Source organism: Physeter macrocephalus, chromosome 7 (genome assembly GCF_002837175.3).
Source record: "Physeter macrocephalus isolate SW-GA chromosome 7, ASM283717v5, whole genome shotgun sequence".
Lineage (NCBI taxonomy): Eukaryota > Metazoa > Chordata > Mammalia > Artiodactyla > Physeteridae > Physeter > Physeter macrocephalus.
The window spans coordinates 71,714-84,176 of record NC_041220.1 but is presented as its reverse complement, the minus strand read 5'-3'; the positions used below and the strand labels follow the sequence as shown (position 1 = coordinate 84,176).

At 44.5% G+C, this 12,463-nt stretch overlaps 1 long non-coding RNA gene across 6 annotated transcripts in view; it reads right to left on the bottom strand.

Moving 5' to 3' along the window:
- Window positions 1-6,559, bottom strand: part of LOC102993886 (uncharacterized) — a 30,714-nt gene extending 24,155 nt beyond the window's left edge. For 4 of the 6 annotated variants that reach the window (XR_003680414.2, XR_003680412.2, XR_003680413.2 and 1 more), the window contains exons 1-2: window positions 5,756-6,559; window positions 5,604-5,671 (exon numbers count right to left, since the gene is read on the bottom strand). This is a non-coding gene — a long non-coding RNA (uncharacterized lncRNA). Of the gene's footprint in view, window positions 1-3,708; window positions 3,876-5,603; window positions 5,672-5,755 lie in introns of all 6 variants that reach the window. The other 2 variants (XR_003680410.2, XR_003680411.2) reach the window with 2 other exon arrangements.
- Window positions 6,560-12,463: the final 5,904 nt, after the last annotated feature.

Below are 12,463 nucleotides of genomic sequence, written 5' to 3'. Positions count from 1 at the left end.
CAGTCTTACTCATCAGTATAGTTATAAATCATAGTTTACGGGGGCCATTTCCCTACTGATCAATCTGAAGGATTAATATTACTTCTTCTTATTTCCTTTTCAGAAAGTAGCTTTCTTTTGAAGGTCTTAGAACCCCACACAATAGCCTTCAACATAACAGTTAAATTGACTAGATAATTCAACTGTTGTTGACTTTTGATTCTCATGTACAACTTCCTAATCTTTGAGCACGTGTCTTATAAATAAAAGGCAAATGAAGGTGATACGTATAACTAAATTAATTAACCTGTCTAAAAATGAGAAGAACCTGGCTTTAAATTATGCTTACATTTATAGCTATTTTTCCCACGGAAAGGTTAATGGTATAATTTGGTGCAGACAATTGTTAGCAAACCTTTGCTATCTGATTTCACAGATCACAAGATTCAAGTATATACAGCTTGGGAAGTGGGTTCATTTTCCTTGCTTTGATTATCTGCAGTCAATCTTTAAAGCTAGTTTGAGAATAATTTAAGAAGAATAATTGAGTGTATGTTGAAAACCAGGACTTTAGGGTCAGTTCTGGCCCTAATATACCCGATAGTGTGTGGCTTTGTGACCTCACCTCTGATTCCTAGCTTCCACGCCAGTAAAGGTGAAATGTTTGGTTTCTATCATATGCAGCTGACTTAGCACTGCAACTGGCCCAGGAGCGCTCAGTAACTGCTCAGTTATTTCTGTCAACTGCAGTAATTAATGTTAGGACTTTAGCCCCAAAGCATATAAACCGACCTACATATACACACATGTATGTCCACAAAGACATTTATAAACATGCAAAACACTAAACAGCCACACCACACAAGTGAACAGACTCTCACATAAATCAGTAAGAACATAAGAGATATTTGGTTTGGCACACAGTTAAAACTACAAGAAACATCTGCATCCCATCCCATACTCATAAGGGGGGGGGGAGTCAAAAGAATTCATGTTAACATAAGCAGCAATATGTGTCACCATCCATTAAGCTCACCATAGAGCAGTGTGGCTACTGGCAACAGAAGCGACACGGAAAAGCCAGCTAGTGGCAAAGACCTGTCTCTCTCCATTATTACTAAGAGCACAAAATAGAATCTCTCTTCCACGGTAAAGTCCTTTCCCAGTTTAAATTTATCACCATGCTCTTTTTGATTATGAAATTTTGCACACTGACGATTTTATATCAGATAGAATGATTTTGCATCATAAGCAGTAGGTTAGCTAAGAAAGCCAAGAGAAAAATGTTCAAAAAGATATGTATTCCCTCTGGTACACTGTCCTTTCCTGAGAGCAAGATGGAGCTAAATAAAACCCATGACATGTGAAAAGCAAAAATATGTTATCACCATTTCAAGTTCAAGAACTTAGGCTGTTTTTATAGAAAGGCGAGCCAGCACATCAGGATGGAATTAGCTGTCATCTTTTGGAAGAGCTGTTAGAAATATAAATGTTAGTTTAGGGCAGTACCAAATGCCCACTTAAAGACTGCAGTAAAATACATTGGCCATCCCTTAACATCTCAAATAAAGTTTTATGGACTAAAAGTCAGCCATTAAAGCAGGCTTTTATTTTTGTCCCTCTGGTACTGCGTTTCCACCCTGTGTGCCAATCATTACGTCCGCACTGTGCATAACACAATCGAAAGCAATTTATTGGCTGACGTTATGAACCACATTCATACGGGACGTTTTAGCGGAGATTCCGCTCACCATTACTTACCTCTTCTGATGCCCCGTTCGTTCACCTAGAAAGCCCTGCAAGCCTCAGCCTGGATCGAAACCATCACCTGGGTGTTCTGGTAGTGTGTCCCCAACTATCCTGCCTTCAAAGGAGGTCTCTCCTGAATGTCTTGCTACGTCATCTGTGTAAACTTCAGCTCTTACTTTGCTTGCTCTCAGTGAGGAAGAGGCATCACTTCCTGCCCAAGGGAAACCTACACACCCTTCTCCTCCCTGGCTTTAGAGACTTAACCCATCAGATAGCACCTCCCCCTCCAGATCTGCAGAACTGTTCTTATCTTTCAGTGGCAGTATGGTAAAGGGTTCTCAATTCAAAAGAAAACTTCTCATCTCTGCCTTGACTCCACACCCCTCTGCGGCTGTGGTCCAGTCATCCTCTGTTTGAGGTCACTGTCTGTCCTGTAGAGCCCTCATCCGCCGCGGCTTAGTCCACGGGGACTTCTGTCACCACCACTGCATGCCAAGTGCTCTTTGTAAGGTCAACCTTTGAGATGTATTATCTAATGAACTATTTTTAGTCCTTATCTGAATTTCTTTGTGGAATTTTGGACCATGAATGCTCCTTTTCTTTAGCTTTGGTGATTCATCCCCTGCTATTTTGCTTTTTCTCCCATCCTCTGGCCACTCCCTTTCACTCTCTGAGGTCATCTGTTTCCCTTCTGTCCCTCTTTAAGTCAGTATTTCCCATCACCGGTTGGAGGGCCTGTGCCATTCCAGCAGCCGGTTTTCACTGCTTCACACGACAATGACCGTGCAAAATTATCAACAGCCCAGACCTCTGGCCTTAACGCCACATCAACTTATCTTTTAGACAGGTCTTCCTCAGTTCTTCAGCGGTTTAGAGCCAAATCAAATCAACGTGCTCAAGACTTAAGTTTTTCACTGTGCATCTCAATCACGGTCCTTCTCTAAATTTCCTACACGGTATCTAATCACTTACACAAGCCATACTTGTGGGTCACTCTAGACTTCTTTGTGTCATTCATCTACCACATCCAGTCAAGCGCCAGCTCTTACAGATTCACCTGCTACAGATCTTGGGTTTGCAAGTTTTCCATTTATATTAATTGCCATTGCCTTTTTATTTGGCAGATATATATCACCATATCTCTCAGATTTAAAAAGAAGTGAAGGATGGGAGGGAGGGAAGGAGGGAAGGAAGGAAGGAGGGAGGGAAGGAGGGAGGAGGAGGGGCTTAGGGTGGGAAACTTTCTGTCCATCAGATAAAACCCTCTGTCTTTCTGAGTCCAGGTCCTCACCAAATCTACCACAGTCGCCTCCTAAGTGATTCCCTCCCATCCGTATCATTGCTGCTAAAGATATAATTCCAAAATACAGTCTGATTATAACACAACCCAGATTGAAATATTCCAGTGTATTCCCAATTTAGTTAGGGTTGTCCAAACTTCTTTAATAACTAGGCCTGGCCGTAATAACCGCACATTGGTAATGCAATAGTCTAGGTCAAGTGTTAGTGGCAGCAATCAGGCCGATAGAGGTTCTAGAACTTTCAACACATGGGGTCCAACAATGCTCAGAGCATCACCATCCCAGGGGGCCAGCGGAGGAAAGACACACCCACAGGAGGGACACCTGCCTCTGCTCTTTCCATTCACGGGAACTCAGTCACGTGGCCACACCCTGTCCTGAGAGAGGCGATGACCCAGAAAGAAAGATTTTGGAGGAGAATTATCAGCTTTTGCTTTTCTTCCCCACAGATAGAAAATAAATTCAAATTCCTTTCCTTAACACTCTGGATCTGTCTCCTTTCCACATCACCCAGCGCCAGCTCCTCTACATCGATCGACCTGTGATACGGCCGTGACCGGCTTGCTTCCGCAGGCTCATCATGCTCCACGACACCTTCATGACATCTACGACAGTCCCCTCTGTCTCCGTCACCAGGTTTCTTACACCCCCTTCCCCCCTTTAGCAAGGAAACTCTCACCTTCATGACCCAGATCAGACCACTTTCCATGACAGCTGATTGGATGTGGATGACCTTCTCCCATGTTGCCGAAGCTCCTTGAACAGAGCACTGGACAAAAGGATAAGTAGCTGTAGGCTCACTCGTCCATTTTCCCCATTGACTGTACACATTGCTGGAGTTCTTCACTGCAGTGATGATGCAACGTTTCTTTTAATACATCCAAAATTATCTCTATGCTTATTCTAAAGCTAATTAAATGAGACTCATTTTTTAGACGAAAAGAATTCACTATTGGGCTTCCCTGGTGGCACAGTGCTTAAGAATCCGCCTGCCAATGCAGGGGACACGGGTTCGAGCCCCGGTCTGGGAAGATGCCACGTGCCGCGGAGCAGCTAAGCCCGTGCGCCACAACTACTGAGCCTGCGCCCTAGAGCCCGTGAGCCACAACTACCGAAGCCCACACACCTAGAGCCCGTGCTCCGCAACAAGAGAAGCCACCGCAGTGAGAAGCCCGTGCACCGCAACGAAGAGTAGCCCCCGCTCGCCGCAACTAGAGAAAGCCCGCGCGCAGCAACGAAGACCCAACACAGCCAAAAATAAAAATAAATAAAATAATAATAACATAAATTTTTTAAAAAAGAATTCACTATTGAAGACAAATTCGCTATTACTGAATATTTTAGAGGTTTGTATTTGTCAGTTAGGTGTTTCAGAGCTTATCCTCTGGTAGTCTCTGTGAAAATGCATTTCTTGAGTTCTACTCATTACAAGATCTAAATAGTAATAGCTCAGAGCCCATGTGCTATTGACTGATTAAGTGTACAGTAGGGAGCAGAAACATACGCATACACACACAACCCCAGATGTGAGCATATATATACACTTGTGATTGTAAGTATTTTATATCTATGTCTTCATAAATAAAAAAAAATTTGCGGCATCTGCAATTTCATAGACTTCCCATGTCTTAGAGCAAAGAAAACTTTGATTAGAATTTAAATAAAATTAGTTTTTTCCCTCGATTCTATATGTCAAAGAAAATGAGTTGAATTTTAAATATCTACTTATATTAAGAGAGAAAATTTTAATTAAAAAAATCACTGAATTTATGAAAACACTTTACTAAAATAATATTTTATTATAATCATAGTAAAGCATTAGATTCAGAAGACCTGAATTAAATTTCCTACCTTACAGTTTACTAACTGTATGACATTGGGAAAATTATTAACCGTAATCTGTGATATTCTCATCCACTAATTGGAGATTCACCTCACAGATTTAAGGGATCGACCCTATGGAGAGATTCTATTACAAAAAAAAAATTAAATTAAAAAAATATATATATTTTTGTTATCCTTTCAATGAGACAATAGGATTTTGTGGCAGACTAGTGTTGAGCCCTGGACCGGGTTATATTTGAACTTGAGAAGGTCATTTTGCCAATTTAAATGTGAATAAACTTCTCAATAAAGTTAGATCTCCATGTGGTCCTTTGTATGTGAGTGTGTGTGTCTGCAGATTTTTCTGTACAGGACACATATATACGTACAGTCGGCCCTCCATATCCGCGGTCCTTGATGTGTTGAATCCGCGGATGTGGAACCGCGGATACCGGGGGCCAGTTTATGTAAAGGACTTATATCCTGATACCTGCGGGTGTCCTAGAACCGGTGCCCTGCGGATACCGAGGAGGTACCGGAGCGCAAGGGAGTCAGCGGATGGCAGGGTTCTTTCTGACAGGGAAGAGTATTGTATTACCGATAATGTTAATAATCACCAGCCCAGTGATAATAAACGTCACCGTGACTTTTATTGACTTTATTATTATTTTTCACTCTCTAACGACATGTCCCTCAACAGCCTGCACCCAGAGTAAACAGATCTCACTGCCCCACCATTGGTAAACCCACCTTATTTGTGTACACTTATTCACCAAGAAGCAGTATCATCCAAAGACAGTTTTCTGTTAGCGAAGCATCTGTAAAAGAGAGATCTACCCCGTTAGCTTTCTGTGAGGCGAGGCAACTGTTTACATCAGGCTATCACAACCCCGAAATCATACCTAATACTCTCTCTCATACTTATCAGAGAACGTCGTCTGTTGGTAGGCGGCTCGGTTACAAAGATACAATAAAGGGCTTCCCTGGCGGCGCAGTGGTTGAGAGTCCGCCTGCCGATGCGGGGGAACCGGGTTCGCGCCCCGGTCCGGGAGGATCCCACGTGCCGCGGAGCGGCTGGGCCCGTGAGCCGTGGCCACTGCGCCTGCGCGTCCGGAGCCTGCGCTCCGCAACGGGAGGGGCCGCAGCAGAGGGAGGCCCGCGTACCGCAAAAACAAACAAACAAACAACAACAACAACAACAAGACAAACTAGCAACTCCTGCCGCCTCTTGCCGCACCAGCAGGCCCCTCCCTGCTCCTTTAGCAGCGTCCTCTCTGTCCAGAACAACTGTAGCAGCGGCTACAGGGGGGCCGCCGGACCCTCCCCGCCTGGGGGCTCTGTTCGCTGCGCTGATGACAACAGCGCTGGCCTGCTTCCACCAGTTAGTTTTCTGCTGCCGAAGCGCCGCCGCCCAGCGCCACCGGCCCGGCGCTCCCCGCGCGCCTGTCAGCTCTGCCTCCCCCGAGAAGCCCGGCGAGCGAGGCTCAGCGGCCCCGGCTCTTCGCACAGACGCTTCTCCGTCCCTGCCGCGCGCAGCGGAGCCCCTTGATCTGGGTCCCTCCTCGGCAGGGTCGCTTTGCGTCTGCTCTGCTCCCGCCGACACACGGCGCCGGGCAGCGGCTGCCTTCTCCGTTCCTGATGAATTAATTAACAACCTCGGAGGCTCAGACGCTTTGGCAGGGTTCTAACGTCCTCGCACTTGATGACTTCCACTAAGTTGAACATGTTTATCCCTTTCACAGGACCCGTATTTTTAGATCAATGACCTTTGGGTGTATGATTCATTCTGATTTCATTTTTTCCCAGCGGGCACAGTTTCACATCAGCCTATTTAAAAACAGTCAAGCAAGCAAAGTTTAAAATGGAGTATAATCTATTCTACACCTGTTTCCTCAGACTGTTTTGATGGAAGAGGATGGTCTCTACGACAAATTAGGCTTCTGCAATGCAATCCACAGGGAAAATATTTACGTCTCTCTCTTTACATGAATATTTTCATTTTAAAACCAGTTAATTGAAAGTAATTTTCTGCAAAACAGCTGTACATACAAAGTGAGATATTTTCAGTCGAAATGACAGAAATATTTTCTAGGTATAATTACTTAGGGCAAGAATTTTGTAGAATTTCTCCTGGTTTTCTTGTCCCTTATGTAATGAGAAATGCACCCAGGTAGAAATAACCTTCAGATAAAAAACTGTGTAACACAATCTGCTTACATTAGTTTGTCCATTGTGGTAACCAGATTTTTTTAATATATAAATTTATTTATTTATTTTTGACTGCGTTGGGTCTTCGTTGCTGCGCGCGGGCTTTCTCTAGCTGCGGCGAGCGGGGGCTACTCTTTGTTGTGACGCACGGACTCCTCATCGCGGTGGCTTCTCTTGTTGCGGAGCACGGGCTCTAGGCACGCAGGCTTCAGTAGTTGTGGCATGTGGGCTTCAGCGGTTGTGGCTCGCAGGCTGTAGAACGCAGGCTCAGTAGTTGTGGCGCACGGGCTTAGCTGCTCCACGGCATGTGGGGTCTTCCCGGACCAGGGCTTGAACCCGTGTGCCCTGCATTGGCAGGCGGATTCTTAACCACTGCACCACCAGGGGAGTCCCTGGTAACCTGAATCTTGACTGCCATAGTTAAGCAGGTTTCATACAGATCCTGATAACTCTATGTAACAATAAAAAAAGGTCCCATTTACCTGGAAACAAGATCAAAACTGTAAAACAGTCTCTTAAGTATGACTGCATTGAGACAGAAAGATACAATCTAGAACGCTAATTACAAAGTTTACTATAACTATCTTTATAAAATATACCACGAACAAAATTCCTCTTTTTTCTCCGAGCGTTCTGTTACATTTACTTTGTCTGTAAGAAACAAAGCACCCTTCTTACCACCTCTGCTTTGTGTCTGAAAGATTCACTTGTTCTTCTCATCTGTGGATGAAATTTCCAAACTAGATACCATATATTTTTGCGTCATTCTTGGATTGGATACCATACAATTTATCATCCAAACCATGTCCCTGTTGAAAGTGAAAAGGATGGCTCTTACCTACATAAGGGCATGAGGTGAAAATTAGGGCTGCCACATGCAAATCAGATGTATAGTCACACTACCTTTATATTATATAAAAGTTGAGTTCAGTTCCATCCACCATAATAACATTTTAATTCTTGCCCAACTCCTCTTCTCCCTCCACCAACTAACACCTGCTTCAGGAAGCTTACGGTGGGTGGGGCAGTGGGGGGAGATGGTTGGCTTCTGTTTTGCCCCCTTTCTCCACCTTTTCCACTTATGTGACGCTGCTTTGGTATATGCTAAGGTGGAGCGTAGAAGACAAGAAAGATAGGGGAAAATATCCCTCCTGATTGATATAGCTGCAGCATGGTGTTGGTACCCCTTAAACAAAACAGAGGTCCAAGCAGACTTTATTGATTCCACACTGGTTACTGCAGTGCTGGTGCAGCAGGCCATGCATCCATCCATCAGGGCATTTACGACTCCCCACTCAGCACTTGAACTTCTGGTGGTTCCTCCCTTTGTGGGACCCATCTTACCTCTAGGCAGTCCTCCTGGGGAGGGTCCCTTCCAAACGACTCCAGGCTGTGTCCCTTCCATGAAGTCCATAATTGGTCCATAGCGAAGACCCATTTTTGCTCTGCCATGGACGGAAGTATAACTTGCTCTCTTGATCTTCCAGCTCCAGACAGCTTCTTACCATTAGATCTCTCCTAGCAAGAACAGCCCCTGCCTGGGTCTCCCCAGCCCTAGGGCATGCCTGCCAGCCCTCTGAGGAATGTTCCTGAATCTCTGTCACTTGGTGAGAGGGAGAGGGGTGGTGGTGAGGCAGGGGAAGCCCACCGCACATCAGCCCCCCTCTCCAAAATAAGCCACGGACATCCCTGGGCTCCGTAGGTCTCTTTATAGGTTAGAGGGGAGTGATTGGCCAATGCTGACAGGTTTGGATTCACTGTTTCCTAGTCCATCTTATATAAGGGATCCAACACCTTGCTTTGCGGGGTGGAAGTGCTTGCTGTTCTTGGCTTTTAGGTCCACCCAGCCTGGGGTACTCTGTTATGGCAGCCTGAGCTGACTCATATAGCGATGCTGTATTTTATGGTCTGAGCCCCAGGGACCCGCAGAAAACACCCAAACGGCAGGAAGAAAGTTATTGAATCTGTTGTTATGTATGAAAATGACGTGTGTAAATTAATGTATACATAGTGTCTAGTTCAGTGACTGCCATGTAGTAGATGCCCGGTAGATAGTAGCTTAAAACTCCCAAGTGTAGTGTGACTAAGGGACTTGATCTGATCACCTTTTATCTACCTCTCTGGCTTCCACATGGCTCTAGTCTCGTGCGTTGCTGGTAGGTAACTACTTCCTGCTTGGGAGCTCAGGAGTCTAGGAAGTTGCTCATGTATTGTTTAAAGGGCAGCTTCTAGGCAATTTCTCTTTATCCAGACACTTCTGTGGAAATTGTATTCTGAAAATACAATTCAGAATACAAGTGGGTTGGGTGATTTTGTCACACTCTCGATCTGTAATGAATCCTTTGTATTTTCTGATTAAGAGTGCTTTATGAGCAAGAGCGGCTTTAAATTTTTTGGAGTCAGAGGGTCCCTTGAGCAGTTAATAAAAGCTCTAAGCCTTTTCGGTAGAAAATGCACATTTACACACACAATATGCACATTTTAAAGGGTGCTGTGTCCCCTGAAGTCCAGTAGACGGGAATCCCAGATTACAAACTCGCCAGGCCCCTAAGAACAGGGCTTCTGCACTGTGATGAAGTAAGAGGGTAGGTTGATTAGGATTATTCCATAATCTTTTGGAAGGATGAGAAATATTTTGCTTGGAATCTAAACTGAAAACTGAGCCCCCCTTGAATAAACATGTGTTCTCCATGCAACGTTTTCTTCTTTTTTAAACATTGTCTGATCCTTCCTTTTTCCCTTCCTCTTGGCCACCACTACTGCTATCACTACCCTCTTAATTTTAGGCAAGGGCTTAATAAGGAGTCTTGGTGTTTATTTGCTTCTCATCCAGTGATGTCACTCACTGCACCAAGATTTCAGCATATACATGATGGACTTCCCTCAGAAGTTTACTGTTTTCCTCAGGATCATCAGTGTCTACCCAGGCGGAGATGTTATCACAACCAGAATCCTTTGAGAGAGCTTCCAAGCAGCTCATTTTACCTAGACGGTTGCATTAAGGATGACTGACAGCCACGGGGTGTGTGTGACCAGGGTGGAGGCTGGGAGGGGAGAACACACGTGCCAGGTTCTTGAGGCTGCATCGCAGCAGAGTCTCAGAGCGAGATCGTGTCTGCGACTGGTGTTCAGACATCGCAATCGTCACAGTTGAGTCCTTGGCCCCGCTTCTTTGGGGCCTGTTTGGCACTGCTAAACGGCTTTCAGACAGTAAACCAGACTATCAGATATCATCAAACTCTCCTCAGAGGACTTACATTTTTCTCATGTCAAAGATCTTGGGACTTCCCTGGTGACGCAGTTAAGAATCCACCTGACAATGCAGGGGATGCGGGTTCGATCCCCGGTCCGGGAAGATCCCACATGCCGCAGAGCAACTAAGCCCGTGCGCCACAACTACTGGGCCCGCGCTCTAGAGCCCACGAGCCACAACTACTGAGCCCGTGTGCCACAACTACTGAAACCCGTGCACCTAGAGCCCGTGCTCCACAATAAAGAGTAGCCCCTGCTCGCCGCAACTAGAGAAAGCCTCTGGGCAGCAACGAAGACCCAACACAGCCAAAAATAAATAAATTAATTGATTTAAAAAATAGATCATTAATGGGTGGGTTTTCTTGCTCTCCTAAAGGCAATAGTTTCAGGACTGAAATTATATCCTCTCAAATTGTGCCCTGACAATATATCTTCCAGCAGTTGTACTGTACATTTCTTTCTCGTAGCTACAAGTTTTTTTAAAGTGTGCTTTTATTCTCTGGCTTTTGGTTTTTTCTAACCAACTTTAGGGCAAAGACAGTGGAGGGACTATTGCTAGGGCCAGACTGTCTAAAAATGTGAAATAAATGCCCTGCATTCAGTCCTCCCTACCCTTCCTTCAACCTACTTTTCCCAACTAACCCTTGACACATTCCAAGCAGAATTCACAGTAACACACCCCCAGATGTTAACAAAGATGTCTGATGAGCTAATGCCCTAGCCATAATGGTCTCTGGATTTTATTGGCCTGTAAGCTCCTCAAAGGCAGAGGCCATACATTTTTTTTTTTTTTTTCATATATAGGTATTGAGGGAATTCCCTGGAGGTCCAGTGGTTAGGACTTTGTGCTTTCACTTCCGGGGACCGGGTTCGATCCCTGGTTGGGGAACAAAGATCCTGCAAGCCAGGCGGTGCAGTCAATAGATAGATAGATAGATAGAAACATAGATAGATGTCAATATTTGATCTCCAGTGTTTAAAAGAGTAATTATCACAGAGTAAGTGGGCAATAAATGCTCAGCTGAATGAGTGACAAAGAATAGAAATTTTATAATTTTAATGTTGTTTTCACCTTTGAGTTTGTTAAAGTGAGCGTTTCGAAGACCTAAGACAATACTATCATTGACTGAAAGAACACATTCTTCAAAACAACAGCCCAGGGGAGGAGCTACATCATTTTCTGGCCCAAATATCAGGCATCTTCATTAATATTAAATATAAACTTACATCATAATTGGCAATGCTGCTGAGGTGTTCAGATAACTAAGCTTGGCAAGAATCTCTTGTCAGAGTAGGCTTTCCTAGTTATCATCTTTGCCCTAAAGAATAAAACAAATGTGTTCACCAAGATCCTCATGGCTTTAAAATTTTGATTTCTAAAAGACAGGGACTTCCGTGGTGGCACAGAGGTTAAGAATCCTCCTGCTGACGCAGGGGACACGGGTTCGAGCCCTGGTCCAGGAAGATCCCACGTGTCACGGAGCAACGAGGCCCGTGCGTCACAGCTACTGAGCCTGCGCTCTAGAGCCCGCGAGCCACAACTTCTGAAGCCCGTGCGCCCAGAGCCCGCGCTCTGCAACAAGAGAAGCCACCGCAATGAGAAGCCCGCGCACCGCAAAGAAGAGTAGCCCCCGCTTTCCACACCTAGAGAAAGCCCCTGTGCAGCAACGAAGACCCAACACAGCCAAAAAAAAAAAAAAAAAGTAGTAATAAATTAAATAGATTAATTAAAAAAAAAAAACAGACACACATTAACTTGTACTCAAAGTGTTTCTATAGTTCTATCTTTAGTTATAACTGTGGGTGAGACTCCCTTATAAAAAGTCTGATTCATCCTTTGGAGAATTGATACCTTTACAATAGGTCCAGATATACTAACTTTATTAAACTCCACTTTGGGGAAAAAATGTTACTGCCCCTTTCCAATGTATGAGGAATCCATCAAACAGAGATAGCAGAGCTCTGAAGAGAGAATTCTTTCAGAGAACAGAATGAGCTTGCTGATCACTAAAAATAACCAAGGATATTTATCAAAAAAAAGATTTTGGCCATATAAGTAATACAAATAATCTTCCAGAAAATGTGTTGGTTTTCATCCTAGGATAATATTGAGTTTCTACGGGCATTTGTGTGCTGGCAAGGAAAGGTAG